Source organism: Oncorhynchus masou, chromosome 8 (genome assembly GCF_036934945.1).
Source record: "Oncorhynchus masou masou isolate Uvic2021 chromosome 8, UVic_Omas_1.1, whole genome shotgun sequence".
Taxonomy (NCBI): domain Eukaryota; kingdom Metazoa; phylum Chordata; class Actinopteri; order Salmoniformes; family Salmonidae; genus Oncorhynchus; species Oncorhynchus masou.
Window position 1 is genome coordinate 31,091,256 of NC_088219.1, and position 26,758 is coordinate 31,118,013.

Here is a 26,758-nt window from a genome sequence, read left to right on the forward strand (position 1 = left end):
GCGCAATGCCAAGCCTCGGCTGGAGTCGAGTAAAGCTCTCCACCATTGGACTCTTGAGCAGCGGAAACATATTCTATGGAATGATGAATCACGCTTCACCATCTGGCAGTCCGACGGATGAATTTGGGTTTCGAGGATGCCAGGAAAATGCTACTTACCCCAATGCATAGTGCCAACTGTAAAGTTTGGTGGAGGAGGAATAATGGCCTGGGGCTGTTTTTCATGGTTCAGGCTAGGCCCCTTAAGTTTCAGTGAAGGGAAATGTTAACGTTACAGCATACAATGACATTCTTATCGATTCTGTGCTTCCAACTTTGTGGCAACAGTTTGGGGAAGGCCCTTTCCTGTTTCAGCAGGACAATGCCCGATGCGCAAAGCGAGTTCCATACAGAAATTGTTTGTCGAGATCGGTGTGGAAGAACTTGATTGGCCTGCACAGAGCCATGACCTCAACCCCATCAAATACCTTTAGGATGAATTGGAACGCCGACTGCGAGCCAGACCTAATCGCCGAACATCATGCTCTTGTGGCTGAATGGAAGCAAGTCCCCGCAGCAATGTTCCTACATCTAGTGGAAAGCCTTCCCAGAAGAGGGGGAGGCTGTTATAGCAGCAAATAGGAGACCAACTCCATATTAATGCCCATGATTTTGGAATGAGATGTTCGACAAGCAGGTGTCCACATACTTTTGGTCATGTAGTGTGAATATGTCAATATGTAATAAATTACAAATAGTAGCAAATTACAAATAGCCTTTATATGTCCTAATATGGAATGATCAATTAACATTTGCATCATGACACATGTAAGTGGTGGTCCTGGTTTTGAACAGGTCTGCGGGATTGGAGCAATCAAGGCAGAGCGAAATGCAACATTTTGGAATTCTAATGGAATTGTGGAGATATGATCAATTAACATTTGCATCATGACACATGTAAGTGGTGGTCCTGGTTTTGAACAGGTCTGCGGGATTGGAGCAATCAAGGCAGAGCGAAATGCAACATTTTGGAATTCTAATGCAATTGTGGAGATAACTGCTCAAATGACATGAATTCCAAAGTTTGCATTGGGGTTGATTTGTTTTGTCAATGTCAGTCTGCCATTTTTTTTAAGGTTAATTTTAGACACAGACAGGGCGAACTTGTTGGACAGTAATTTAGTGGCGGAAATGTTATTGATGCATTTTGCCCCTTTAATTAGGGAAGGCAGCCTTGAACTTGTCACATAGATTTGAATATTGACCAAAATTGCCAAAAGGGGAGCATTGAGAGATATGTGTGTCAATGAAAATGGCAGGTATATTCTCCATTGTTGGAGTCTATCGTATCTGATTTCACTACAGCTGGCTGTGGAAGACCTGCCACAGAGACACTAGCCATCTGTGTCACTGTCAGAGGAGGGGGTAGACTCGTGCCAAAACCCCAGACTGGCTCTGGTCAGGTGTCCGAGTCTACCTCCCTGTGACAGAGACAACATATTAGGCCTCTATGCAAAGCACACTGAATCAGATACTGAATAGGATTGTCTTTCAGGTAACACCTTATTTTATCGTTCTTATGACAATTATATGCAGTGGCATAAATATGACATAAGACTTGTTATTAGGTGTCATGTACAATACATTCAGGTTCACTCATGCCAAAGAAAGTGTTACCATTGATATTTAAGAGGGGACAACAGTATATTAGGATTCTGCCACTCTACCAATCTGGCATGAGACCATCATTGTGCCACACACTAAGCTGATCTATCACAAGCTCCAATTTACCAGATCTGTCTTTATCCTTATTTATCTTGCAGTCTGTCTCTCCCTTTTGCTCATAGTATCTATCTCTTCTCACGTTACGGAAGCCGGACGGCATTTGAAAAAAACAAGACAGACGTGTTCCAGATCAAATCACACAATGTGAGGCCATCGAAGAAGCTGAGGTACGGTATGACAATGGCATCATGGTGGCAGAAACCCCTAGTTTAATTCAATGTACACTAATATTATAATCATTTCAGCATACTCACTGTACTGCAGTCTCAGACTGAGCTTATTGGGGATTTCCTCGGAAATGCCACTGAGTGTTAAGCACCATCTGTTCTTTGGGGGTTGTGATGGTGATGGTGCTAGAGATGGGATCTGGGTCACATCTCAGTCCTAAAAAGTGAACATACAAAGATTATGTCTGGGTGACTGCAACACACTGGGTGTTGGTAATAGCCTAGATCTATCTTTTGAGGGGTGAATATACATTTTTAAAAACATCTGCATTGCTGCAGGTCATCTGAAAATCTGAAAAGTGCAAAATACAAGCGGTTTTATCTAGACCATCATCAGTATCCAGTTCAATGTGTTTTGAAATTAGCTTACTGTAGATGAATGTGCCAGGGCTAATTGTCAATTAACCATCACCTAAATTAATAGGCCTAGAATTTCTGATAACGTAGGGTAGTTTATTTAATCTCTAAATTGCTACTTTGGGCAACATTTTATCTCTGCAAAATTGCATAGCTACTCAATAATAAGGCCTAGGCTACTGACGTTGTAGAAGTGTTTATTCATGATGTGACTGAAGTCTGTGAGAGGCACGCATTTTGCCGCGGATTTCTTTACCCCTCTAGAAAAAATCGCTGCATGAACATTATTGTTGTAAACTTATGTTTAAAGCTCATTCAAACGAGTGGCGTTTGGTAACGCAAAGCGTCTTCTGCACAACTGTCCAGGAGTCAAGTTTGGCCTCTTCTTCCCAGCCGAGCGCAGGATCACACTACCAAGCTGAGCTCTTCACAAGTTCAACGACCCGACCGCTGCAATTGGCTTCATCAACAAGAACTGGAAGGAAACTGCTCCCCCAGACTGACTGCAGCAACGAGATTGATATTTAGCCTTTCTGCAGTGCAGTGTTTGATAGGTAAGGTCCGACACATGAAGCCTCCTGTTTTTTAACTTGCATTATACATACATTTTCCTCATTGTTCACTGAAATAGTAAGCCTCTATTCATATAATATATAAATAATAGTATTTATTTTGTCATTGTTTTGTTTTGTTTGTTTTTCTTGTACGTACAGCACGCATAAAGCAACTATTTATGTCTTACAATCTCTCTCCAGCAGGTGTAGCACTTCTATCATCCCTTAAAAACAAGAAATGGACAGTGACGGGGAGGATACCAAGCCATTTTTCATCATTGCATGCGATCATCATTCTCAAAGCCGCTGTTTACTTCTAAGAACACTTTAGCACCGCCCTAAAAACCCGATTCAAATTCGACACCAACCTTCAAATAGGTATGTAATGACACATTATATAAACTCTTTAATTTTTTTTTTACATTTTAGAGGCGATAAGTTGGACAGATCGAGTGAAAAAAGCAATTTTCTAACACAACATTCTCCTTCTCACTATCACGCATTAGTTTCGCTTCCCCACCAGCCATTTTTAAAAAGACCCGACGGGGCTCATTGCCTGCTTGAATTATGCAGAAACGGGCAGCATTTAGGTCATGTAATTGATTCGGTTGGAAAGGGGAGAAATTGTGCTTTACAATGGTATTAACATTACAGTTGATCTGGAAGTATTACGTTTTTCGGGCACTAAAATAAGGGCAATGTACGAGTTTACGTGAGTTTACGTTAACTGTCTGCATAATTTCCAATCGCCAATATATTTTGGGGGTAAATATATATATACAGTATATCACAAAAGGGAGTACACCCCTCACATTTTTGAAAATATTTGAGTATATCTTTCCATGTGACAACACTGAAGAAATGACACTTTGCTAGAATGTAAAGTAGTGAGTGTACAGCTTGTATAACAGTGTACATTTGCTGTGTCCTCAAAATAACTCAACACACAGCCATTAATGTCTAAACCGCTGGCAACAAAAGTGAGTACACCCCTAAGTGAAAATGTCCAAATTGGGCCCAATTAGCCATTTTCCCTCCCCGGTGTCATGTGACTCATTAGTGTTACAAGGTGTCAGGTGTGAATGGGGAGCAGGTGTGTTAAATTTGGTGTCATCGCTCTCACACTCCCTCATACTGACTGGCCACTGGAAGTTCAACATGGCACCTCATGGCAAAGAACTCTCTGAGGATCTGAAAAAAATAATTGTTGCTCTACATAAAGATGGCCTGGGCTACAAGAAGATTGCCAAGACCCTGAAACTGAGCTGCAGCACAGTGGCCAAGACCATACAGCGGTTTAACTGGACAAGTTCCACTCAGAACAGGCCATGCCATGGTCCACCAAAGAAGTTCAGTGCACGTGCTCAGCGTCATATCCAGAGGTTGTCTTTGGGAAATAGACGAGTGCTGCCAGCATTGCTGCAGAGGTTGAAGGGGTGGGGGTTCAGCCTGTCAGTGCTCAGACCATATACCGTACATTGCATCAAATTGGTCTGCATGGCTGTCGTCCCAGAAGAAACTCTCTTCTAAAGATGATGCACAAGAACAGTGTGCTGAAGACAAGCAGACTAAGGACATGGATTAATGACCGGAATAGAGCTGGGACCACAGTCTCAAAGAAAACCATTAGTTACACACTACGACGTCATGGATTAAAATCCTGCAGCGCACGCAAGGTCCCCCTGCTCAAGCCAGCGCATGTCAAGGCCCATCTGAAGTTTGCCAATGACCATCTGGATGATCCAGAGGAGGAATGGGAGAAGGCCACTCACTGTGTTTGGAGGAAGAAGAAGGATGAGTACAACCCCAAGAACACCATCCCAACCATGAAGCATGGAGGTGGAAACATAATTTGGGGATGCTTTTCTGCAAAGGGGACAGGACTACTGCACCGTATTGAGGGGAGGATGGATGGGGCCATGTATCGCGAGATCTTGGCCAACAACCTCCTTCCCTCAGTAAGAGCATTGAAGATGGGTCGTGGCTGGGTCTTCCAGCATGACAACGACCTGAAACACACAGCCAGGGCAACTAAGGAGTGGCTCCGTAAGAAGCATCTCAAGGTCCTGGAGTGGCCTAGCCAGTCTCCAGACCTGAACCCAATAGAAAATCTTTGGAGGAAGCTGAAAGTCCGTATTGCCCAGCGACAGCCCCGAAACCTGAAGGATCTGGAGAAGGTCTGTATGGAAGAGTGGGCCAAAATCCCTGCTGCAGTGTGTGCAAACCTGGTCAAGAACTACAGGAAACATATGATCTCTGTAATTGCAAACAAAGGCTTCTGTACCAAATATTAAGTTCTGCTTTTCTGATGTATCAAATACTTATCATGCAAATTAATTACTTAAAAATCATACAATGTGATTTTCTGGATTTTTGTTTTAGATTCCGTCTCTCATAGTTGAAGTGTACCTATGATAAAAATTACAGACCTCTACATGCTTTGTAAGTAGGAAACCCTGCAAAATCGGCAGTGTATCAAATACTTGTTCTCCCCACTGTATATACCCATATAGATAAATATATATATATATATATGTGTAAACATTCATACATATACACAGTTGAAGTTTACATACAACTTAGCCAAATACATTTAAACTCAGTTTTTCACAATTCCTGAAATGTAATCCTAGTAAGAATTCCTGTCTTAGGTCAGTTAGGATCACCACTTTATTTTAAGAATGTGAAATGTCAGAATAATAGAACATTTCAGGTTTTATTTCTTACATCACATTCCCAGTGGGTCAGAGGTTTACATACACTCAATTAGTATTTGGTAGCATTGCCTTAAAATTTTCTAACTTGTTCAAATGTTGCGAGTAGCCTTCCACAAGCTTCCCACAATAAGTTGGGTGAATTTTGGCCCATTCCTCTGGTGTAACTGAGTCTGGTTTGTAGGCCTTCTTGCTCGCACACGCTTTTCCAGTTCTGCCCACACATTTTCTATACGATTGAGGTCAGGGCTCAGTGATGGCCACTCCAATACCTTGACTTTGTTGTCCTTAAGCCATTTTACCACAACTCTGGAAGTATGCTTGGGGTCATTGTCCATTTGGAAGACCCATTTGCGACCAAGCTTTAACTTCCTGACTGATGTCTTGAGATGTTGCTTCAATATATACACGTAATTTTCCATCCTCATATTTTATTTTATGAAGTGCACCAGTCCCTCCTGCAGCAAAGCACCCCCACAACATGATGCTGCCACCTCCGTGCTTCACGGTTGGGATGGTGTTCTTCGGCTTGCAAGCCTCCCCCTTTTTCCTCCAAACATAACGATGGTCATTATGGCAAACAGTTCTATTTTTGTTTCAGCAGATCAAATCAAATGTATTAATATATAGCCCATCGTACATCAGCTGATATCTCAAAGTGCTGTACAGAAACCCAGCCTAAAACCCCGAACAGCAAGCAATGCAGGTGTAGAATTCCCTAGAAAGGCCAAAACCTAGGAAGAAACCCAGAGAGGAACCAGGCTATGAGGGGTGGCCAGTCCTCTTCTGGCTGTGCCAGGTGGAGATTGTAGCTAGTAGTTGCAATATTTTTTGGAATTGTTTTGGTGTTTCTTTTAACAGTAACGTTATGTGTAGGTGTCAGAGTATCAGAAGGCCTAATTGTGAAATGACAAGCTGTTACCGCCAATAGCTGACTGCCACTGTGTCCCCAGGATTGAACATGACAACACAGGTGGCTAGAATGCCAGCTGGTTCCTGGACTGGGTCGTGGTCACCGACATAAACCGTCCGCACCTGAGGTTCTACTTTTAACCGGCAACAACTGTTTGAGCTGAGAGGAGGGGGACAGCCTGTATGTCAGAGATCTGCTGGGCAGCCTCATCCTCATGGATATCCCCAAATGTAGGTCAATCTGGAAAGCACACCTTTACACACAGTACAGGATACACATCCACACTACATAGAATATAGAAGGACACCTTTACACTGTGTGTAAAGGTGTGCTCACTGCATGAGGCCCATGGTTCAAAAACACTCGAACCAATTACACTGAACATGCATACAGTTTAAGCTGCAAAGTATAGGGCAACTGAAACCCAGATGTGTGTAATTTAGGAGCTACATAGCCAACTTGATTTGTAGTTAATGCACGCTTCATGTTCTTAAAGGTAAGTTACTCTGCCTACTGTTACTTGTGGGTAAAGGTGCCTCATGGAGCCTAATCATCTGGTAAGCCTTATATTCCTCTTGTTACCATGTGACCTTCATCTTAAATCTCATTATCAGTCATAGAGAGGAGGATGCAGGGTGCATGTGTCTTGTGGCCAAATGTGACCACGGTAGTAGACAGAGATCATGCCTCCTCTCGCGCCTACTTTTCAAGTATATTGAAGACTGGAGGAGTGGTTAAAGTAGACCCATTATTCCAACAAGACAGCTGTCAACTGTCACATTTGGCCACAAGACACATGCACACTTACACACACCTATTGTCAACCTAATAATATTTCACCTATTAATATTTTACCTGGAAACTGGCTTATTGGGATTAGAGGAACTCTGCCTGATGTCTATTGCGAGAAAAGGGGAGGAGACACACAAGGCACGAGACTAGACAGGGTGGTTAGGGAGGTTAGGGCAGAATTTAAGTTTCAGCGACAATGATTGATTGCATAGCATGAAAAGTACCATGATGGCTGTGTCTATGTGAAATATCATGAACAGACCATGAATATATATATATGTTTTTTACCTTTAGTTAACTAGGCAAGTCAGTTAAGAACAAATTCTTATTTTCAATGACAGCCTAGGAACAGTGGGTTAACTGCCTTTCAGGGGCAGAATGACAGATTTGTACCTTGTCAGCAACCTTCCGGTTACTAGTCCAACACTCTAACCACTAGGCTACACTGCCGTCCTGTTCTATCCTGTTTGATATTTTGTGAATGTACAGTGAATGTATAAATACAGATATTGTGTTCACCTCTGACGAGAAGGGCAGTGGGTCAGATGGTGACCTCTTCCTGAATATCTTTGAAGATCATGGTGACACAGGTGAGATAAGACAATCTTTGTGTTTTACATCTCAAGTGTTAGTTGTTCTCTGAGTCAGCTGCGAGAATACAAGCACTGTACTGTAGCTGTTCTTTCTGTCATTAGTTGTTTGATTTTATTCTATATGGTTTCATTTAATATCATCAAAGAGGAGAGGTGGCTAGCTAGTGACAAAGAACTTTTTGCTGAGAAGTATTTTGGTCTGTAATAAATCCTTTTCGTAGGGAAAAAATATTTTTGATTGGCTGGGCCTGGCTCCCATCCATGGCTGCACCCCTGCCCAGTCATGTGAAATCCATAGATTAGGGCCTAATGAATTCATTTCAATTGACTGATTTCCTTATATGAACTTAAATTGTTGCATATTGCGTTTATATTTTTGTTCAGTATAAAAGGGGACGTTTGAACACTTGCAATTTCTTTCAACATGGATAAGGATAGACAGCAAGGGAGAGGAAAAAAATCAAAGACTTTGTGGACAAGGGGCCCGTCAGAGAGGTGGTCATGGGCCCAATCAAAAAGGTAAAAGAGATGGGCAGTGGCCTTATCATGGCAGAGGCCCTTAAAATGAGTTCACACCAACCTGGAAAGATCAACTGTCAGTTCAATTATGAGAACATTTTGCCAGGAAAACCAGTAAGTCTGCAGGATATGCACTATATTTAAAATGTTTGTCATTTCACAGACACTCTTATCCAGAGCAACTAGGGTTTAGTGTCTTGCTCAAGGGCACATCGACAGAGCCTTGTCGGCTCAGGTTACTGGCCCAACCCTCTAACCACTAGACTACCTAACTCCCCTCACTAGACTACCTAAATCCAATCACTCACGTCCCTCACTAGTAAAAAGCAAAAGCACCAAACAGCCAGTGTTTCACTAACAGCCATACTGCCTCTGGGAAGACAGTCATCCGGACCGGCCACGCCCAGTCTGTCTCTAATGGCATCCAATGGATGCGCTTAAAGCAGTTAGCCAGCTGATGGACCAGCATCCCATTACAATTTAGAGTGTGTGTGTGTGTGTGTGTGTGTGTGTGTGTGTGTGTGTGTGTGTGTGTGTGTGTGTGTGTGTGTGTGTGTGTGTGTGTGTGTGTGTGTGTGTGTGTGTGTGTGTGTGTGTGTGTGTGTGTGTAAAATACACAAGTAAAAGGCCTGTCTCATATCATTTTTAGATATAATCTAATAATCTAGTTTCTAATAATCTAGTCTCGGTGGACAGGCAGCATCAATGGTGCCAGCTCAGACTCCCAGGTGTTTGTCAAGCTGTACGGGAAGAAGGGCGACCCCACAGGATCCTCCTGGTGGTCTCTGACAACGGCCTTAGTAACTACTGAGACAGGGCAAACTTATATCTTCACCGTCGAGACCTATGACATCATATAACTCTATTCTTTATGTTTTATAAACGTAGGAAAATACAGATAGAATACACTATCAGAAACCTAGAAACATAGATTATAGACTATAGTCATCTTATTTATACCAATTTATCCCTACAGTATGCAATTATAGTGTATGTGTTATGGGATTTTAAACTATAATGACTAAATGACTAAATGATCTAACTTAGAATTATAACTAACAGAATTCTATGCTGTCTGATGAAGAATATGTTTGTACATAGGCAAACAGGAAGTGTTAACAGACAACTTGTGACCACTGTGAAACTAACAACAGGAAAAATGTCTCTTCCCCACCCAGGGAGGGGAGAAACCGTTGGGCTTGCAGTAGATTGTGTAACATGTGGTAGCATAAGATAAGCAATATGTATGTGTTGGAATTGAATTGAAAAGCAGCTTCGTCATTGTCCAAGAGGAGGAGGGACATTTTGTATGCTATGACGCTATGTGTGATACTACAGTGCCTTGCGAAAGTATTCGGCCCCCTTGAACTTTGCGACCTTTTGCAACATTTCAGGCTTCAAACATAAAGATATAAAACTGTATTTTTTTGTGAAGAATCAACAACAAGTGGGACACAATCATGAAGTGGAACAACATTTATTGGATATTTCAAACTTTTTTAACAAATCAAAAACTGAAAAATTGGGCGTGCAAAATTATTCAGCCCCTTTACTTTCAGTGCAGCAAACTCTCTCCAGAAGTTCAGCGAGGATCTCTGAATGATCCAATGTTGACCTAAATGACTAATGATGATAAATACAATCCACCTGTGTGTAATCAAGTCTCCGTATAAATGCACCTGCACTGTGATAGTCTCAGAGGTCCGTTAAAAGCGCAGAGAGCATCATGAAGAACAAGGAACACACCAGGCAGGTCCGAGATACTGTTGTGAAGAAGTTTAAAGCCGGATTTGGATACAAAAATATTTCCCAAGCTTTAAACATCCCAAGGAGCACTGTGCAAGCGATAATATTGAAATGGAAGGAGTATCAGACCACTGCAAATCTACCAAGACCTGGCCGTCCCTCTAAACTTTCAGCTCATACAAGGAGAAGACTGATCAGAGATGCAGCCAAGAGGCCCATGATCACTCTGGATGAACTGCAGAGATCTACAGCTGAGGTGGGAGACTCTGTCCATAGGACAGAGTCCTATTGCACAAATCCATAGGACAGAGTCCTATTGCACAAATCAGGCCTTTATGGAAGAGTGGCAAGAAGAAAGCCATTTCTTAAAGATATCCATAAAGTGTTGTTTAAAGTTTGCCACAAGCCACCTGGGAGACACACCAAACATGTGGAAGAAGGTGCTCTGGTCAGATGAAACCAAAATTTAACTTTTTGGCAACAATGCAAAACGTTATGTTTGGCGTAAAAGCAACACAGCTCATCACCCTGAACACATCATCCCCACTGTCAAACATGGTGGTGGCAGCATCATGTTTTGGGCCTGCTTTCCTTCAGCAGGGACAGGGAAGATGGTTAAAATTGATGGATGGAGCCAAATACAGGACCATTCTGGAAGAAAACCTGATGGAGTCTGCAAAAGACCTGAGACTGGGACGGAGATTTGTCTTCCAACAAGACAATGATCCAAAACATCTACAATGGATGGTTCAAAAATAAACATATCCAGGTGTTAGAATGGCCAAGTCAAAGTCCAGACCTGAATCCAATCGAAAATCTGTGGAAAGAACTGAAAACTGCTGTTCACAAATGCTCTCCATCCAACCTCACTGAGCTCGAGCTGTTTTGCAAGGAGGAATGGGAAAACATTTCAGTCTCTCGATGTGCAAAACTGATAGAGACATACCCCAAGCGACTTGTTCCACTTCATGATTGTGTCCCACTTGTTGTTGATTCTTCACAAAAAAAATACAGTTTTATATCTTTATGTTTGAAGCCTGAAATGTGGCAAAAGGTCGCAAAGTTCAAGGGGGCCGAATACTTTCGTAAGGCACTGTATATAAACTAATGTACATGTGATTATGATCAGAGCTCTCGAGAATAAACGTCACTGACTATTTTTGACTGGTCTCCGTCAAAAATAGTTAAAATTAAAATACTCCGTCTGTACCCAGAGTTTGTAAGGCTCTGGGAGAAATGAAACAGACGGAGTATTTTAATTGAATTGGTTAATGATTACATAAGAACTAAATTCATCTAACAGTATGTCTCAGTTTTTGGGAGTTATGTGGTGCCTTAAACATCAGAGTTCTGGGTTTGATTCCTGATTGGGTCTCAGAAACTGACAATGTTAACTGGATAAAAGCATCTATAATGACCATCAATCCCACCTTGATTCTTACTTCCTGATTTCTCTCTGTAGATCCACGGTCTGCTGATTGGCCACACTAAGGGTCTAGGTGCTGTTTGGTTCCTGGACAGTGTGCAGATCATTGTGCCAGTCCATTGATAGCAGTACAAGTTCCCAGCCACTGCTGGCTCTGTAAGGATGAGGCTGATGGGAAGATGGAGGTAGAGATCTACCCCAGCGAGACTCTGAACATCGAGAAACGTAACAGGACGTTTACTAGAGTTTATGTTCTGAAACAATACATGCATTATACTGTGCAGGGCAGTGGGTAGCCTAGTGGTTAGAGTGTTGGGCCAGTAACTGAAAGGTTTCTATTTTGAATCCCCGAGCCAACAAGGTGAAAAAATCGATTGAGCAAGGCACTTAACTCTAATTGCTCCAGGGTCACCATTGATAATGGCCGACCCTAACCATGACTTCACTCTCTGAGGGTGTCACAGGGAGAGTGGGATATGCAAAACACACATATTCCAATTCTCACATGCGTATTAACAGACTCGTAAATGTGTGAAACAGGACAAATAAGCTTCACCCTACTGTGCCAGAGAATTCTATTATATCATGTTAAAGTTAAATGAATATATTTACAGTGTGTATTTATTTTGGCCAGAGCAGAGGTAATATTTATACACACTAGGTGCTGTACTAAGAGCTTTCAAATACACTGAGGCATTTGTATACACAATGTAGCTACCCAAGTTCTCTCAAGAACACCCAATGGAAAAAGTACAGGAATACTCAAAATTATAGAATACCTACATTGACACTGAATAAACCTGTAACCAGTTGACTTCACTTGATAAATACAGTTCTGTCCTGCAAGTGATGAACTCCTACTTAGTGATAATGATGGATTGTGGGGCATTAGCCCACTCTCCATCATCCTGCCATTGTCTAACTGGTTAGTGACATGTTGTTTTGCCCTCTCATTTGCAGTGATAAACTATGAGATCACAGCGGTTACGGGGAACATGCACAAAGGTGGCACCAACGTCAATGTGTTCTGTCAGATCTATGGAGAGAACGGCAAGACTGAGCTCATCTGCCTCAAGAGCCGCTCCTACCACTTTGAGCGCGGGACCACAGAGATATTTAAAGTCAGTCACGGTCAGTGAACCAGTGCAAGTAGTCTACGGACTACACATTTGTTGGTTTCAAATTGTGGGAAGAAAAGTATTTTCCTTTTTGTGAATTAGTTGTATTCATGAAGAGCACAGCTGTCATTGGTTTTGAGAAGACTTAGCATAAAATCAGTCATTCTGCCATGTTGTGGAGCGATGAGGACAAATCTCTGAATAACCACCATTGGCCTGTCTTTACAGTCTCTCACCCCTCAGATCAAGGTACTGAAAGTGTGCAAATTATTCAAGATCTGCATTGGGTACGACGGTTCTGGTATGGGCGACGGGTGGTTCCTTGAGACGGTGGACGTCAAGTGGCTCGCTATGGTGCAGAGGGAGGAGGTGAAGGAGAAGCCGAAGGATGACAAGAAGTAGAAGAAGGATGAAGAAGAGCATGTGACAGAGCTCCAGGAGGTGGTGGAGAGAGTGACTTTTCCCTGTCAGCGCTGGCTGGCCCGTGACGAGGGGGATGGGGAGATCGTGGTGGAGCTCCTCCCAGAGGACCTCTGAGACCTGGAGGGCTTATGTATACATTAACATCTACGGAGAGATCGGCGACAAGGGCCGAGCGGAGACTCAGGAAGACCTAACAACCTGAACACATTTGAGAAAGGGCAGGTGAGACATCTGTCAAAATGATGATGATGATGTCAGTATCTGAATCGCTGTTGAACTACAACCTCTTTCCCATTGACCTAGCTGTTTGATCTTTGTGCACAGTCCCGTGTGTTAAGAATCAAATACATTTAAAACATTTAAACAATTATTGATAATTGAACAGGTACCTTTTTTATTAACCTTTTATTTATGCCTTTGAACCCTGACCTTTCCCGTGTTTTTTTGTGGGGTTCAGGAGGACGTATTCTCCATCCCAGGCCATCGATCTGGGCGTTCTGAAGAAGCTGAGGATTCGCCATGACAACAGCCAGCATCATTCCGCCTGGTTCCTGGACTAGGTGGAGATAGTGGACAACAAAGACAACACCACGTACGGGAGGGGAGGAGGCAGGCACAGGATTACACAATAAATGAGGATTATTAACCACTTTACTACACCATTTGAGATAATATTGCCATTTTCTATTTTATTATTACCACTTATCTACACCATATGACACACCATACATGTATATCTATATGGCTAGGAAGGTGATTTATAGATAAATAGCTGGTCCAAAAAAATCTATGCATGTCTTCCAAGACTGCCTGTATGTTTTGAGAAAAGGTGTGGTTTTTCAGGATATAAAAAGGTCTGCCCATTGGTCTAAGAAAACAACTGCACAGCTCCCCTTGGTGGTCAGAAATTGTATTTATGGGGTTATTATCAAGTCACAGACAGACAGTCAGACAGGCCTAGAAGTCTGGCAGGCTAGGCTAGTGGCAGATAGACAAAAGCTGTGTTCTAGGTACTACTTCCCCTGTAAACGGTGGTTGGCACTGACTGACAGATCACCAGGGAGCTGGTCTCTGTGGACAAGGCCTTTTATGAAGAATGGTGATGATGAGGAGGAGGAGGAGAAAGACTCCAGTTCAACACTCGTCCTGGAGCAGAAGGGTGATAAATACACACACAAGGGGCTAGAATTACAAATTGTTTGCTCCCATTAAAAATTTGGTGTATGTTCTATTCCTTCTGGAAAATAACAGATGCAAACATCTAGGCCTAGTTACCCACATTTCATTGTTCAGCATATCATTTGATTGAATAATATCAATGCATTATACCATGAATACATTCTTATCTGATTTGGTTGATCTCTCTCTGTCAGCCATGTCTACCACCTTCACAATGAGGGTAAAGACTGGAGACAAGAAGTATGTGGACACAGATGCCAACGCATTTGCCACCCTGTACGGCACAAAAAATGTATTTTGATAATACACACGTTTGTGTCTGATCGTGTGCATTTGAATATTCTACTAACTATGCCATTTACTGCTGTGTGTTTCCACAGGCAGTTATGTGATACGAATACATAAAAGAGAGGTTTCATCCGACACATTGGTGCGGCTGCCTTCCGGGTTAACCGAGCAGTGTGTCAAGAAGCAATGGACAGAGCAGTGTGTCAAGAAGCAGTGTTTCGGTGCATGCATGGCTCTCGACCTTCGCCTATCCCGAGTCGGTACCGGAGTTGGAGCGATGGGACAAGACCGTAACTACCATTTTAGATATCACGAAAATGGGGGAGATCACGAAAAAGACTGAGAGACTGACATACAGACACACACACAGTCCTTGTGATATGATGTGTTATGCCTGTGCAGCGGCCGCAGCAGGCTGGTTCCTTGACTGGGTAGAGGTTGAACGCCCCGTCCCTGGGCCAGATGCTGCGGTTCCCCTGTGGTCGCTGGCTGTACAAGGGAGAGGAAGAACGACAACGGGGCCATCGCCAGGGACTTGTTCCCTGCAGACCTCCAGACTGATTTCGACAAACCATGTAAGAACCAACCTGCAACATGCTAAACTTATATAACCCATATTATAGCCTACTAGCCAGCATACCACTACCCTATACAGTTTTACTATCTTATATCATACCATATCTGACATACCAGAAATGCCAGTCTAAAGCACACTGTACTTATTGTAGATAATCCATATCTTACAGGACCTTATCCTACCAACTACCATGCCATATCATACCCTTGTTTCCCCTCTGTCGCAGTTGTGCCTTTCGAGAACAAAACCAGTGACCTGTTTGCAGCGGGTACAGATGCAGACATGTTCACCGTGCTGTACGGTCGAGGCGGGGTGTGCACCCAGCAGAGGACTCTCTGTGTCCACAAGAGGGAGTGGACCATGTAGTTTGAGAGGGGAGCTGAGGACATGTTCATCGTTGAGGTACAACCACACAGTAGTCGCCTATTAAAACACTGTATAGAGCAGACAGTTGAGTAAGGAACATATGGTTATTTCAATGAGGATGATGATGAAGAGGATGACAATGTGGGTGATGATGCTCTTGATCCTCATGATGATGCTGATGTTTCTGTAACACCATGCAGTTAGAGGACATGGGCAACGTCATGGAGAAGATCTAGTGGTCATGACAGCTGAGGGAGAAACTGAGGCTGGTGTCATTTAAAACAGCTTGCACTGTGAAATAGCTCACAATCAATGATTATTGTGAGCATTTTTAGGATCGCGGTTAGAGCAGACGACTGCTGAGGAAGAGAAAGATACACAGGAGAAAGGCTACTTACTCAGCTACAGATCTAGGATACGCTTACCCTTCACAAATCCTAACCTTAACAATATGGGGGAAAATGCACAAAACTGATCCTAGTCCAGTGTCAAAGATCAGAGCAATACTACACCCGTCTTCAGTAAAAAGAGACAGATGACATCATATTATAAATCAAAACAATACAATTTCTAGTCACAAGGTGGTGCTCTTGTTCTCACGGAGAGACCTGGTGTGTTTTCAGTCACTCACGCATTGCTGCTTTATCTCTCTAGGGGTCGGAGACCATCGTCTTCCCTTGTGAGTGTTGGCTGGCCAAGTCAGAGGATGACGGAGAGACAGTGAGAGAATTAGTACCTTCTGACATCATAACGGAGAAACTACTACGAGACGGAACCCTGAAAGTCAGCGAGATTTGAGGTGGAAGATGCATTGGAGAGTACATACACACAAACACAAGCAAACACATACGCACATGCACACACACACACACACACACTGAGGAGGAAGACTCAGTGGAAAGTACACATGCACACACACCGGAGGCCAGCCATTACAGCAGAATGTGCCTTTTCATTTGTCAGATTCTTTGTTTGCCTGACAGGTAAATGATGTGGCAGTTCTCTGCTCTAAATTGATGTCTTTCTCCGCTGCAGTCACACAGTGTTGGGAATTTGTTCCCATTTGGACACTTTAGCCCATTATTATGCTTTCTGTCTGTGGGTTATCTCAGTCTGTGTTTTCTGTTATCTGTGTCCACCTACGTGTCTGTGATGACGGGTGACGTTTACAACGCGGGCACAGATGCTAACGTTTTCCTCACCATCTACAGAGACCTGGGCGGCACGGGTGAACACAAACTCTGCAAGTTTTAGACAAACAGCAACAAGTTTGAGAGGGGAGCGGTAAGAGACAGAACAACACACCATATCCATAACTAGGACTTTCTGTCATTTCTGTATGTTATTTGTACTTGAGTAGGTTTATTGGCTTTTGCATCACAACATAAAAGGTAGTGATGTTGTTATACAATAATCGTACAGTGATATTAAGGCAATATAGAAGGAAAATACTAATTCAATGTGTCTTTTTGGATCATTCTAACAACTAGGCTACCTGGGGCTGCAGGTAGCCTAGTGGTTAGAGCATTGGGCCAGTAACCGAAAGGTTGCTAGATCAAATCCCTGAGCTGACAAGGTAATCTGCCCCTGAACAAGGCAACCCACTGTTCCTAGGCCGTCAATGTAAAGAAGAATTTGTTCTTGCGTAGTTAATAAACGTTAAATAAAAAATGATACTACTTGTGTTAAATGTGCCTCCTATTTAAGGTGGATACATTTTCCGAAGAGGCGGTGGACCTGTACCAGGTGTTTAGAATTGAGATTCGCCATGATAACAGCATGGTGAGTGATGATTGGTACCTGGACCACGTAGAGGTGGTTGTTGAGGATCTGTAGGAGGTCTTAGTGTTCGATGTAGGAGCGCTAGTTGTGAAGGAAAAGAGAGGACAAAAGCATCGAGAGAATGTTCTATGTCAAGGTACTGTGTTTGTGTGCCACAGTGTGTATACACCAATATATGTGTGAACTGTACTTCTACTAGGCAAGGCAGTTAAGAATACATTTTTTATTTACAATGACAGCCTACCAAAAGGCAAAAGGCCTCCTGCGGGGACGGGGGCCTGGGACAAAAAATGTAAAATAAATACAATATAAATATAGGACAAAACACACATCACAACAAGAGTGTGTGTCAATGTGTGTGTGTGCATGCATATGTGTGTGTGCATGCATATGTGTGTGTGAGTGCGTACACATGTGTGAGCACACAGAACCCTGACAAAGTGTGTGTTACCTGACCTGTATATTCTCACAGGGTTATGAGGGGGAGACTTTCCAAGGCAGCAAGAAAAGCTCAGCTCTGATCATGAAGAGTGTAGAGAGCAACATGAACAAGAGGAGTAATACGAATGAGGACATCCAAAAGAAGAGCACCAATAAATAAACACAATACTGCCAATATAAACCCACACACACAAGCACATAGAGAGTTGTGATAAAATACTGTATTTCACCAGTTGCATACATTGCAATAAGCTGATTGATCACTCCAGAAATAAATATTTATTGACATTACACTTTGTAGAGGCAGGGTTTGGAGAAACAACTGTACACACATGTACATACAGTCAAAACACATTACCTTGTGTCTTTGCGGTCATGCCATACCACTTCACCATCTCAACAGGGGCAGAGAAGGAAGCCGGTATCAGCAGCAGGGTCTGTGGTCACCATGGGACACCCATGGGACACCCAGACGGAGAGGCTGTGGCTGGACCTGCCTGGGGAGAAGAGGTGCTTCGATTCTGGGTCTCTGGAATGGCGTTGATGTGGGAGAGATCAGGAAGGTGGAGGTATGGGTCACATGACATTAAGCATACAGAATATTCATATCCCAAAGAAAAGTGGTGGTGTACAAAATTTACTGTAGATAAAGAAAGAAAATGCCCGCACATAGTTTAATGCTGCTACAATGAGTGCTTTATTCCTGTACCATGTTACACAAACAGCGTTTAGACACAGAAGTCTTCATCAAGTGCAAGGGTCACAACACATACGCTGATGGATGTAGTTGCTCCATGCCCGGGATATAGCTCAGATGGGGCCTCTCCTGAGAGCTGCTACCTAGCTGTTGCCATGCCAACCAACGGGTTCAAATACGTTTTCCAGTGTAAGTGCTGGTTATGGAAACAGGATGAGCCTGAGCTCAATTTCGAGTCTTATAGGAAAGGGTCTGAATACTCATGTAAATAAGGTTTTTATTATTTTATACATTTGCAAAAATGTTAATCCATTTTAGAATACGGCTGTAACGTAACAAAATGTGGAAAAAGGGAAATGGTCTGAATAATTTCTGATATTTAAAAAAAAATATATATATATATATTTCACCTTTATTTAACCAGGTAGGCCAGTTGAGAACAAGTTCTCATTTACAACTGTAACCTGGCCAAGATAAAGCAAAGCAGTGCGACACAAACAACAGAGAGTTACACTTGGAATAAACAAACGTACAGTCAATAACACAATAGAACAGTCCATATACAATGTGTGCAAATGAAGCTAGGGAGATAAGGCAATAAACAGGCCATAGTGGCAAAATAATTACAATTTAACAATTAAACACTGGAGTGATAGATGTGCAGAAGATGAATGTGCAAGTAGAGATACTGGGGTGCAAAGAAGCAAGAAAACAAAAACAATATGGGGATGAGGTAGTTGGGTGGGCTATTTACAGAAGGCTATGTACAGGAGCAATGATCTGTAAGCTGCTCTGACAGCTGATGCTTAAATTTAGTGAGGGAGATATGAGTCTCCAGCTTCAGTGATTTTTGCAATTTGTTCTAGTCATTGGCAGCAGAGAACTGGATGGAAAGGCGGCCAAAGGAGGAGTTGGCTTTGGGAGTGATGTGTGAAATATACCTGCTGGAGCGCATGCTACGGGTGGGTGCTGCTATGGTGACCAGTGAGCTGAGATAAGGCGGGGCTTTACCTAGCAAAGACATATTGATGACCTGGAGCCAGTGGGTTTGGCGATGAATATGAAGTGAGGGCCAGAATATGACCCACACATTTTAAAACCATGTCTATCTTTATGTCCCAAACACAATTTATATTTGTCTTTTAATCATTTTTAGCATCTTTTAACACAGGCTTACACTTAAACACTTTGTACTTTTTTTTACACTCATAGCATAGGCCAGGCCCTGTTGTTCCCTCATTTCCCAGCAATAATGCCTTGTATTACACCTGGGAAGAAAGCACTTCATTTTGCTCAACCATTGACTGAACTTACCCCCCCAAAAAATGTGTACTATATTAGCTCACTCAGTTACAAGGATGCACTTTCATGCTAGGTTTAGGACCTCATATTGAAGCTTATAAAGACCTCAACTGATGTATAAAACAATCTACTTTGGTTTAGATACAAGCATCATGATACTTCTAACACAATTAATTTGACTTGGTGAAAATCTGTTTTCTTCCTACAGACTCCATGAAATGATGACCTCTTGCTAAATATTTGGTCACATGATTTATTTTTTGAATGGTTTCCTAGATTCAAGGATGGCTCAACTTAACCCTTTGGCTCAACTTACCCCACTCTCCCCTACAAGGAAATGTCTTAACATGTACTTTTTGTCACATTGATTTATTTGGTTGATTTATCTCTTTGGTTTACCTGGCAGCATATGTTATCTCATCAATTAAACAAATATGAATTGTTTAATTTGATTGAGTGATTGATTTATTGACTGATTATTAATCATTGTCTGTCTGTAATTGTCAGATCATCTATGAGGTGACGGTGGTGATGAGAGATGTTCTGAATGCAAGAGCAGACACCCAGATCTACCTGTCTGTGTTCTGGGCTAACATCACTACAGAGGGGATCTTGCTGCAGAAGAATGAGGACAGGTACATTACCACACACACACCTGACCCTGACCAAACACACACCTGACCAATTTCTCACACCTGACCAAACGTTCACAGGCAACCAAACACACTGATTAAACGCTATCAAACACACCTGACCCAAAAGTTCACCCATATGTCCACACTTCACACTTCAACAAATGCATAAATTTAACACACCCCAATTAGCCAACATAAAGTGGTTTTGAAACGACCAAACTGCAATTCTATTCCACATTCATCCACATAAAAAACTATATTTGAATAGTTGTACTTACTGTAGTTCACAGTGCATGTGATGAGGACTGGTGGTGTGTTTACAAAGACTCTCCCATAAAGCATTGCGCTCACACTCTGGCTGTCTTTAGGATTGAGCAGGGTGAGGAGGACATGTTCACCCTGGAGGGACATTGCTCCCCTGAGGAAGATGAAGGCTCTTATCGACGGCTCTGGTAGCCAACCTGACTGGTTCCTGGATAAGGTCAGCACTGACAACATGTCACAGTTTACCAGCTCAATACAACACAGTCTTTGTATTTGACCTTTCTGAGCAGTAATTGCTCCATGTTTACAGTAAGAATATAATACAGTACCATACAGTCAGTGGAGGCTCTACATAGGAGGAAGGGGAGGACCATCCTACTCAGTGAATTTCGGGGGGTGGAAATAGTTAACATAGATAAGTTATCCTTTTTAGATAAAACTATAGTACACTGAACAAAAGTATAAATGCAACATGGAACAATTTTCTAATATTTTTCTGAGTTACAGTTCATATAAAAAAATCTGTCAATTGAAATACATTCATTAGGCCCTAATCTATGGATTTCACATGACTGACAATACAGATATGCATCTGTTGATCACAGATACCTTAAAAAAGGTAGGGGCGTGTATCGGAAAACCAGTCAGTATCTAGCGTGACCACCATTTGGCTCATGCAGCGTGACACAACAAATCTCTTTCACATAGAGTTGATCAGGCTGTTGATTGTGGCCTGTGGAATGTTGTCCCACTCCTCTTCAATGGCTGTGCGAAGTTGCTGGATATACACGTCGATCCAGAGCATCCCAAGCCTGCTCAATTGGTGACATGTCTTATGAGTATGCAGACCATGGAAGAACTGGGACATTTTCAGCTTCCAGGAATTGTGTACAGATCCTTGCGACACGGAGGTTTTTGCGCCTGGTCAAAGACAGCTGTTGTGTTGTGCACTAAAGTCCACAAGCGAAGGGAAAAGGTGAGAGGAGGAGATGCGAGAAGGAATTACGCAACTAGCAAAGTAGCGGACTAAACTCCACTCCATGGGTGAAGGAAGTTTATGATTTCACAGAGAGAGAGAACGAGAGACCAGGCTTTGTGGAATCTAGCACCGACTACATAGATACACCCAAGTCAATACTTAAAAACAAAATTTAATCATGAAACCCTGTACCTATGTTTGTCCTCTGTAGTTCTGTTCCTTTCTCTGTTTGCTGAAATCCACACCTTTTCAATAAGGGTTAATCAAATACAACCACCTACTTTTTGCTAATTTCTAATGGCAATTTAGTGTGAATGTGCATGTGTCAATTTAATAAATGCCCACGGCGAGGTGTGGTTTAATTTGACCACTCCCTCGAGTATGGTACAGCCATGTACCATGCTGACCACACCGCTCGCGTTATGTGCCCGAGCATTGCAAAATACATTTACACATACATTATTCAATCATTGCATCCACACTGCCCGCACGTCTGCATAGCCAGGCGCTAAAATAGAACTTGGTTCTATTTGTGACGCTTGATGCGCTGAAAGTCCTGCCTCTCCCATCTCCTCATTGGTTTTTAGGAGCATATATCCACATGGGTAAACTGAGGTCCACACTCCAGTCCAGTTGGTGGTGGTAATGCACCTTAAAGTTGGTTACCAACCTCCATACAAAGTCCAAAGAAGAAGACGACTGAAGGAAGAGAGATTACTAGATGCAAACTCGGTTTACCCTTTTATCTGTGGATTCATTTTCAGAGTAGAGGACCTTGTGCATTTCAGGTAAAATATCAACCCAATGTTTATATCCTGGGACAAATTAGCTAGCAAAGCAAGCTAAATTGGCATGAATGTTGAATGATTTTCAACCTGTCCCCAAATGAATATAGTTGGTTCAGAGTTAGTTTTGATATTTCAACCTGCCTGTCCTGATCACGTCTGGTGTGGATTGACAAAATCAACATGCGCATGCCCGGTGTAGTCAGCATGGTAGGGCACTCCCGTTAGTCCCATGTAATTAGCCTAACTTCGGCGGCATCCACTTTTTTGTCATTTCAGTAAACGTTTTCAGCAGCCTCATGTGTCGATACTAACATACAGTGGGGCAAAAAAGTATTTAGTCAGCCACCAATTGTGCAAGTTCTCCCACTTAAAAAGATGAGAGGCCTGTAATTTTCATCATCACTTCAACTATGACAAAATGACAAAATGAGGAAAGCAAATCCAGAAAATCACTTTGTAGGATTTTTAATGAATTTATTTGCAAATTATGGTGGAAAATAAGTATTTGGTCACCGACAAACAAGCAAGATTTCTGGCTCTCACAGACCTGTAACTTCTTCTTCAAGAGGCTCCTCTGTCCTCCACTCGTTACCTGTATTAATGGCACCTGTTTGAACTTGTTATCAGTATAAAAGACACCTGTCCACAACCTCAAACAGTCACACTCAAACTCCACTATGGCCAAGATCTAAGAGCTGTCAAAGGACACCAGAAACAAAATTGTAGACCTGCACCAGGCTGGGAAGACTGAATCTGCAATAGGTAAGCAGCTTGGTTTGAAGAAATCAACTGTGGGAGCAATTATTAGGAAATTGGAAGACATACAAGACCACTGATAATCTCCCTTGATCTGGGGCTCCACGCAAGATCTCACCCCGTGGGGTCAAAATGATCACAAGAATGGTGAGCAAAAATCCCAGAACCACACGGGGGGACCTAGTGAATGACCCGCAGAGAGCTGGGACCAAAGTAACAAAGCCTACCATCAGTAACACACTACGCCGCCAGGGACTTAAATCCTGCAGTGCCAGACGTGTCCCCCTGCTTAACCTCTAGCGACGAGCAATCCCGTATCCGGGAGCATAATCATAGCCTCAAAAGCGCATTACCATAACACAACGTTTCCTATTCATGAAAATCGCAAATGAAATTAAATAAATATATTCAAACGCAAGCTTAGCCTTTTGTTAACAACACTGTCATCTCAGATTTTCAAAATATGAGTTACAGCCAATGCTAGACAAGCATTTGTGTAAATTTAGCATGGCATAATGCTATGCTAGGCTGTGCTGGCAGCAGGCAACATTTTCACAAAAATAAGAAAAGCAACCAAATTAAATCATTTACCTTTGAAGAACTTCAGATGCTTTCACTCAGGAGACTCCCAGTTAGATAGCAAATGTTCAGTTTTTCCCAAAATAATATTTTTGTAGGCGATAAACGTCACGTTTGTTCATCCTGCTTGGCTGAGAAAGCGACAGAAAAATACTTCAACTATAACGCATTAGCATAATGCAACTTTTTCTATTCATGACAATCGCAAATGAAATGAAATAAATATATTGAAACAAGCTTAGCCTTTTGTTAACAACACTGTCATCTCAGATTTTCAAAATATGATTTTCAACCAAAGCTACACAAGGATTTGTGTAAGAGTATTGATAGCCTAGCATAGCATTAAGCCTAGCATTCAGCAGGCAACATTTTCACAAAAACAAGAAAAGCATTCAAATAAAATCATTTACCTTTGAAGAACTTCGGATGTTTTCAATGAGGAGACTCAGTTCGATAGCAAATGTTCAGTTTTTCCAGAAAGATTATTTGTGTAGGAGAAATCGCTCCGTTTTGTTCATCACTTTTGGCTAAGAAAAAAAAACAAATTCTACAACGCCAAACTTTTTTCCAAATTAACTCCATAATATCGACAGAAACATTGCAAACATTGTTTAGAATCATCCTCAAGGTGTTTTTCACATATCTATTCGATGATAAATAATTTGTGGCAGTTGGGTTTCTCCTCAGTAGCAAACGAAAAAGTACTGCAGCTGGAGATTACGCAATAATTGCAACGGAGGACACCAAGCGACCACCTGGTAAATGTAGTGTCTTATGGTCAATCTTCCAATGATATGCCTACAAATCTGTAACATCAGTTCTGTGGCACTCACAGACAATATCTTTGCAGTTTTGGAAACGTCAGTGTTTTCTATCCAAAGCTGTTAATTATATGAATAGTCAAGCATCTTTTCGTGACAAAATATCTTGTTTAAAACGGGAACGTTTTTCATCCAAAAATTAAAATAGCGCCCCCTATATCCAACTGGTTAAGCCAGTACATGTCCAGGCCCGTCTGAAGTTTGCTAGAAAGCATTTGGATGATCCAGAAGAAGATTAGGAGAATGTCATATGGTCAGATGAAAGCGAAATAGAACTTTTTGGTAAAAACTCAACTCGTCGTGTTTGGAGGACAAAGAACACCATACCTACTGTGAAGCATGGGGGTGGAAACATCATGCTTTGGGGCTGTTTTTCTGCAAAGGGACCAGGACGACTGATCCGTGTAAAGGAAAGAATGAATGGGGCCATGTATCGTGAGAGTTTGAGTGAAAACCTCCTTCCATCAGCAAGGGCATTGAATATGAAACGTGGCTGGGTCTTTCAGCATGACAATGATCCCAAACACACCGCCTGGTCAACGAAGGAGTGGCTTCGTAAGAAGCATTTCAAGATCCTGGAGTGGCCTAGCCAGTCATAATCGTATTTGTAAATTGACAGTTAATAATCGGATCAGCTGATACTTGACGGAAGTGTTTTAATATGCCTAAATATATGTTGGCAAAATTCCTCCCTACACATTCTGACCTCAAAACAATTGCAGATTAGGAGCAGTGTGCGGGGGGGTGTCTCTCTTCAACTTGCAGCAAAGTTTGCTGACACTCAGTCAGAATGCACATCACATACAGGCAAGAGTGTGCAAGGCAGTATTGAATGTGTCACTCACTGTCTGTCACCTTGATTACTCCAATTTATCTCAACCTGTGCACCTACGTTATGAACTTTCATTGTAGGCTAGGTTGTAGCAACCTCACGATGGATATAGGGCAAATTGAAGTATCATGTAGTAGCCTACGTCTAGTGATGTTTCACATAACGAAAATTATGTGGACACCTGCTCATTTAAAAAATAATTAGCATAGATATGGAGTTGGTCCCCTCTTTGCTGTTGCAACAGCCTCCACTCTTCTGGGAAGGCTTTCCACTAGATGTTGGAACTAGAGGTTCCGATTATGATTTTAACGCCGATCCCGAATTATTGGAGGACCAAAAAAAGCCGTAGGTGCACAGGATGTAAAATATATATATATATATATTTGTAACAATGACAACTACAACAATACTGAATTAACACTTTTATTTTAACTTAATATAATACATAAATAAAAATCTATTTAGTCTCAAATAAATAATGAAACATGTTCAATTTGGTTTAAATAATGCAAAAACACAGTGTTGGAGAAGAAAGTAAAAATGCAATATGTGAAAAGAGCTAACGTTTAAGTTCCTTGCTCAGAACATGAGAAAGCTGGTGGTTTCTTTTATATTTCCAGTTAAGAAGTTTTAGGTTCTAGTTATTATAGGAATTATAGGGCTATTTCTCTCTATACCATTTGTATTTCATTTACCTTTGACTATTGGATGTTCTTATAGGCACTATAGTATTGCCAGCCTATTTTTTTTATTTTATTTTACTAGGCAAGTCAGTTAAGAACAAAATCTTATTTTCAATGACGGCCTAGGAACAGTGGGTTAACTGCCTGTTCAGGGGCAGAACGACAGATTTTGTACCTTGTCAGCTCGGGGATTTGAACTTGCAACCTTTTGGTTACTAGTCCAATGCTCTAACCACTAGGCTACACTGCCGCTATATATAGATATATATACCCTGACTCTGCTTGCACAGAACGCAAGAGCAGTGACACAATTTCGCTAGTTAATATTTCCTGCTAACAAGAATTTCTTTTAACTAAATATGGAGGTTTAAAAACATATACTTGCGTGTTGATTTTAAGAACGGCATTGATGTTTATGGTTAGGTACATTGGTTCAACGATAGTGCTTTTTTCGTGAAAGCGCTTGTTAAATCATAGTAGGCTGTGATTCGATGATAAATTAACAGGCACTGCATTGATTATTTGCAACGCAGGATAAGCTAGTTAAACTAGTAATATCATCAACCATGTGTAGTTAACATGGATTATGTTAAGATTGATTGATTGTTTTTTATAAGATAAGTTTAATGCTCGCTAGCAACTTA

The 26,758-nt window shown here is 41.9% G+C and overlaps 1 pseudogene; it reads left to right on the forward strand.

The window, feature by feature from the left end:
- Positions 1–3,192: 3,192 nt before the first annotated feature.
- Positions 3,193–26,758, forward strand: part of LOC135543805 (lipoxygenase homology domain-containing protein 1-like) — a 33,684-nt pseudogene continuing 10,118 nt past the window's right edge.